The sequence below is a fragment of the Lipophrys pholis genome, assembly GCF_963383615.2.
Source record: "Lipophrys pholis genome assembly, chromosome: 20".
Classification (NCBI taxonomy): Eukaryota; Metazoa; Chordata; class Actinopteri; order Blenniiformes; family Blenniidae; genus Lipophrys; species Lipophrys pholis.
The window spans coordinates 17,694,349-17,700,730 of NC_137648.1; positions in this window are offsets into that span (position 1 = coordinate 17,694,349).

A 6,382-nucleotide genomic window follows, 5' to 3' on the forward strand; every position below is an offset into this window, starting at 1 on the left:
GGAGACGGCATCAGGGCGTTTTCGAAAAGTTGCGTTTCCTCTCGTTTCCATGGAGAGGGAGCGTATTCAAAAAGTTGCTGTTCCCCCCTATTCCCATGGCAGCGGAGTCAGAGCATTTTCAAAAAGTTGCATTTTCTCTCGTTTCCATGGAGATGGAGTTGTAGCACATTCAAACAGTTGCGGTTCCTCCCTTCCCGTTCCCATGGCAACGAAGTGAGAGTATTTTCAAAAAGTTGTTTCCTATAGTTTCAATGGATATGGAGCGTATATAAACCCCCCCCCCCCCCCCCCCCCCGTTTCCATGGAAACAGAGTCCGAGCATGTCAGAAAAGTTCCACTTTTCGTGAGCAGTTTTCAAAGAGTTGCGTTCTCAGTGGCTCAACGGCCACCTGAACGCAACAGAAAGGTTCCGAAAACGTGCCTCAGGTTCAACTAGATAGATATTGTGTTTTTGTTTGACTGCACTCTTTGCATTTTTGTATAACTGTATTCGTCACGGACTGAACCTTCATTTCCAAATCTAACAGGCGTCTCATGATGCATTCAGCCGCTCGTCTGTCAGGGATGATAATAGCAGACCGTCAGAGACGGAACACCAGGTTTTCTGCCTTTAAAAACTAAAAGATTAAACATTATATGACGTGGAAGTTGATTCTCTCAGAGTGTGAAAATAAACTTAGTCACCAAATTGTAAGTTTCACAATTACACACCATGGAAACGAAGCAGACAAACACACACACTCACACACCGCGGCTGAGTTGCAAAACCCATAATTCCCCTGTTGTCTGATGACACTGGATTCCCTCGCTCCGTTCCAGCGGCATTCCATCACATATTTGGCAATGCGGCTACGTCACCCTTCCCAACTTATTCTTATCAACCCCCCCCCCCCCAGTTAGAAGCACTCGCGTGCCACGCTGCCACCTCTTCCTGTAGCTTATTGCATAAGTTCACAGTATCGAGTTGCTCGGCAACCTGGCACGCCGCGGCCTCGTGAGATAAACAACATTTCCACACAGGAGCTGCATTGTCTCCTAAGTGGCAGTAGTTTTCCTGTTGCAGACGACTGAGCGCTCTTTGTGCCGCTCGCCAGCAGCATCTGATTCGGTCATATGGCGATGGGATGTCTTGTGAAGCCCCGGAGCTGGACTCGGTGGCTTTTTGCCGAGGAATTCCTCCCCCCCCCCCCCCGCTTTTATTCTTTACTAATGGGGCTGTTCATTCTGTCCCTCCGGGACTCGGAGGCTTTGAAGAGTGAAAAAAAAAAAGGGGGTTTTAAAACTTGTTTTTGTCACCAGGTGAAAGAATGCGCGGCCCATCGTCGCTCAACAACAACGCTCATTATAGTCCCGCGTTTGCGAAGTTGCCGGCGCTAACAAACTGTATGTACGTTTTGATGAATAACGGCGTGCGGCGTCGGGTCCCGCAGGAGCATTAGTGGGCTGCTCTGCGTAATCACTTCCTTCAGAAGACCTCTTAGATGAAGCATTTAGAGAATGCGCGAGGTCCTGCATGGCAGCTTTTATCTTGGAAGTCCAGGTCCGCAGCTTTATCATCGTTATGTAATCCCAGCCCAGCCAGTAGCCACAGGAAAGAGCAATTACAGGATGACCCATTTTAATACATCACTGTCAGCCCAATCAGTGAGTTGTTGGAAGGGCTTTTTTTATTTTTTTCTGGGCAACCTGGGTGCAGTGGAGACTCTCTTGTGTTTTAGAAAAAGGGCAAAGAAAGAGAGATTATGGTGCAGACAATAGATGATTTGATAAGCTGACTCATTGAGATAAACAGAAAGACTGGGTTTTTTTTTGGTAGTGTTTTCAGGGATAAATGCCAAAAGCTTGATTTATTCTGCTTTGAGTGTGTTGAGGTTTGAATACGTTAAAACATCCGTGGTCTTTTAACACGTTTGCTGGTTTCAACCAGAGATTAAGGCCCAGTTTACATGTTTTCTAGTGAAAACGGAAATGTTTCTTTGTGTTTTTGGTTTCCGTTTTACACAACAGTAGCGATCAGAGCCAACATTTTGAAAACGGCTTTCACGGTGGAACTTTCTGACAGTGCTCTGACTCGGTCTCCGTGGAAACAGGAAAAACACAACTATTTAAAAAAAAATCTGAATCCCATTAAAATGGGAAAAAATGCCCATGTACTTGCCACTGTTAATGACAATAGCATATTGTTCTCTGCAGCACCCACTAGTGGACCTACATGATAACTACATGATTTTCAGCATTTCTGCCATTTCTGTGCAAACGGGACATCAATATTTTTCAACGTTTCAGAAACAAACATGTAGTTTTCCCTTGAAACGTTGCCATATAAACTGGGCCTAAGTGAGGAACTGATGAATAAATAATAAGTATTGTAGTTTACTACTGCAACAAATTGGATTTTCTGTGATTTCAAGTGGCACAATTTGTGAAAGAAACAGCAAATATTTCATAAAGAAAAAGTTTATGGAATAGAAAACTGAATGTCTCGGTTTTGTTCACATTGGTCAAATTGTAAAAAGCCTGAACTCCTTATGGTTTTATTTACATTATGAGCTAATTTGGTTCAGGCTTTTTGAGAGTGACCAAATAAAACATTATTCTTCTCATGCAAGTTGCTTTTATCTGATAAATCTTCATATAAAGTCTGCAACGGTCATAAATGTTACACTTCTTGATCTTATATAATAATTCACATTAATAGACACTGACAAGGAATTGTGTTCTAAAACCAAACGACTCTAGAGCCTTTTTTATTTTTGAGGTTAAGCTCAGCTAATGAAAATAGTCTGCGGTACACTGTGAGGCCAAAGTTCAGTCGAAGGATTTGTGGGTTTGTAAGAAGCTCAAAATGACCAAATTTCAGATTGTGGTTTGAGCTTCAAAACCACTTATTTCCACACTTCCCACAAGTTTACGAAACAAACCCTCATGACATTACCATTTATTAAATCAAATGAACGGAGCCTTTTAAAGCCGTACCACACATTTGCATGTCCTTTTTTTTTCTTCACAACCTGAACAATAGAACTCGTATTCAGTCAATGAATTTGCAATTTTTCCCCCCCAAGTCATTCTGCCCGGAAAAAGAGGGAATTACAAAACAAAAATGTATTGTTTGGGACGTTTTATTGAACAAACTGCAAGAAAAATAGATAATAATAATGAATGTGGTGCATAAACATGTTAATTTACTGTATTTAACCATCAGCTTCTCAGAAATGATGCCAGCGCAAATTAATGAACGGCGTTCCAGCAGACACGGCGGGCTCCGAAATAAATTCCTTATTTGCCTGCTTCCTATCAGAAGGCCAGTTAGTAATGAGGTACGGCTCTACTGATAGAGATGCATTGCCCTCCGCCGGGGCCACTGAAAATTTGTTCAAGCTTAAATAAAATGAGAATAAAAATAATTGATTGGAAATCAATGCACATACATCATTCACTCTTTTGTTAAAAGGAGAAATGGAAGGAAAGGGGGGGAGGGGTGGTGGTGGTGGTGGTGGTGGTGGTGGAGGAGGGGAGCTCCTGGAAAATCGATATTCATTCGAATCATAAATCAGAATTGAGTCAGCGCTCGTGGGGAGGGGAGATAATCATTGGCCTGGTTTTGGATTACATACTCCTCGCCGCTGAGGTTTGTCCGGCTCGCAAATTCGTCGAGCTTTGTTACACCCCCCCACGCCCCCACGCCCCACCCCCACGCCACTACCACCCCACCATCCTCGGACGCGACGCCGAGATCCTCTCATTGAAATGCGCTGGTGGTTTTGGCGCGACGTCGGTCTGTCAGTCCACGTCTGGGGACAGATCAACATGTGTGCACAATGGGTCGCGAGGTGTCAGCCCCATCAGGCCGTCAGCGAGGACGAGCCCCCCCCACTCTTCCTCCTCCTCCTCCTCCTCCTCGCCTCCCAGTAGCTCTTGACCTTGAGGATGAAAAGTGTTCCCCGCCGGCCTCGTGTGTGTGTGTGTGTGTGTGTTTTGGCCGAGCGGACATGCATGGGACGCAGCAATCAGTCAGGAGGCTCTGGTGATGTTTGGTGATGGAAGGCTGTGAATTGGTTTGTGCGCTCGCATTCAGAACAGGACGATCTATCAGTTTGCTGATATACTGAGGTGGAAATCAATATTGTCCACTTCCAATATGATGGAGGTGCTTCCCTGATCCCAGCTGCACTCAAACACAACGGCAAATAGATTCTTCCTTTTGTTTTGAGGCGAGGCGAGGCGAGGCGAGGCGGGTAGGTCATCGCTGAGCTTTTGAGGATTTCATTACCACACCGCGTTTGTTTACCAATAAGAGATGGTGCATTTTAATTCCATATTAATCAACGCTGACCTTTAAAATACATCCATTTAAGTACGCCGAGGTGAGCTCAGTGGCTAATTTGCATCAAGAGTTCCAGCTTAATTAAAAAATAAATCCTCATCCATCAAAATGTTTTGGGCAGCACAGTGTCACAATCTCATGCTTTATTGAAGTTTTTTTTTCTTAATTTATAGAAAGAATTAATTTGTGCACAGTCTTTTCTTTGTGGGCTTCAAAGGATGCATCCTATATCTTCTTTTGTGAAATATTTTCGTGTAATCGATTTCACAGTCCCGCAACAACTATGGACTATGAAGGACTTTGAAGATTTGCCATAACAGTTACGTACATAAACCTCAGTTAATATCAAACTTAAAATATTACTTTTGTGTTCGGAGTGTTCTCTGGATCTTTGTGTGGCTGGACAAGACTGTGTTTCTTTAAATCAGTGGCGTTATTTACCGTTTGTTTTGCTGCCAGAGTGTCTTATGATGTGTTCAGGAACCCCTTGGAAATGGGTTGTTATCCTCAAGGCATATATCCTTTCCAAAAACAAGGATACAGAAAAGCTAAATGCTACTATTGTATACGTCAACAGCACTGTTAAAACATATTCTACTAGATCTACTGACTTTTTGCATCATTTTATTATGTGGGTCAAGCAAGATTGTTATTTGAACTTTTATTTACATGACAATTAAAACCCATGTGAAGTGAACTTAGCATTTTTTGTAGTTTATAGTATTGTAGTATTTCTTGCTTTGAAATACCGAATGAAACACAGTAAACAAGATTGATTTTTGTTGTCTGTAAGAATTTATAAAGATTGGCTCACATTACTTAAATCATTCATGCCCCTCCCCCTCACAAAAAAACCCCAAACAAAATCAGTGTCTTGTATTTTGAACAAATATTTTTTGACTTTAATACTCCATATAATCTTGTGTAAAGATACTAACTTGAAGTTTTATTGTTGATTTCACAGATTCAATTAAGTTAGATTTTTTTCAGGAGGTTTTTAATTTAAAATCTCTGTATACAGTTTCTTTCAGAGTTAAAGACCTGGAAGGTTTAAATAGTTGTCGTATTCAGCTCATACTGACATGGATGAGAAAAACTTCCATTGAAATTCAGGTTTTGTGCAGTTTTCCTCCGTCATGGAACATTTTGTGTTTCTGTACAGTGTCAGTCGTACGAAAGACTATCCCGTCCCTCTTAATAAACCCTGGACATCAACTACAAAATGTTTTCAAAACATCATCCTCTCAACGTGACAGTTTTCTGAAACTAAAAACCTCCTTAAAAAAAAACCCCAAAAAAAACAATTCCTGTCGATCAATCTCTTCTAACCAGGGCCAAACTGGACCAGAAGCTCGGAGTCTCTCGCAGGAGGAACCCAGATTGGCCAATTTTCCTTCCATATGTAGCGCTGTGCTGCATGCGCTCGCTTTGTGAGGCCCTGATGACAGGTGGCGTTTCTCTACACTGTGGTCTGCCGACGCTAAACCCCGAGGACACTGAAAGACGGATCCAGAAGGCCGGCTCCTTCTTGAAGGCAAGGTTTTTTTTTTTTTTTTTTTAGGACAATCTGCTTGTGGTCACGGAGCGGAGGATGTTGTCACAACTCCAATAAATCAACGGAACGACGTCACGCCAAACCTCTACACAGAGCGGCGATAAGCCAGTTCAGAATGACTAAACGCAGAAGGTCTTCCCTTCCTGATGCTATCTGGTTATGCAACGCCTCCTGTCTCTGTGTACGCTGTGTAGTTTTTACAGTGTGCGCCACTTTAAAACTATTCCCCTGCAGGGGATTCATAAAAAAAAAAAAAACAACCACCAAACAATCCGTATTGTAGAATCCATTCAGAGCCAGTGGCTCACAACTAACAATGAAACCGTGCTACAGAAACAATGGAAGAAAACATATAAATATGGAGAGTTTTTACATTTTCAGCGATAAATAAGGCCGGAAATTGGCAACCCAGTCGCAGGTATGTACAATGAGTGTATGTACGCATGTAAGCGTGTGTGTTGGTGGCGTTTTTGTCAGCAGCTAATTAGCAGTGACCATGC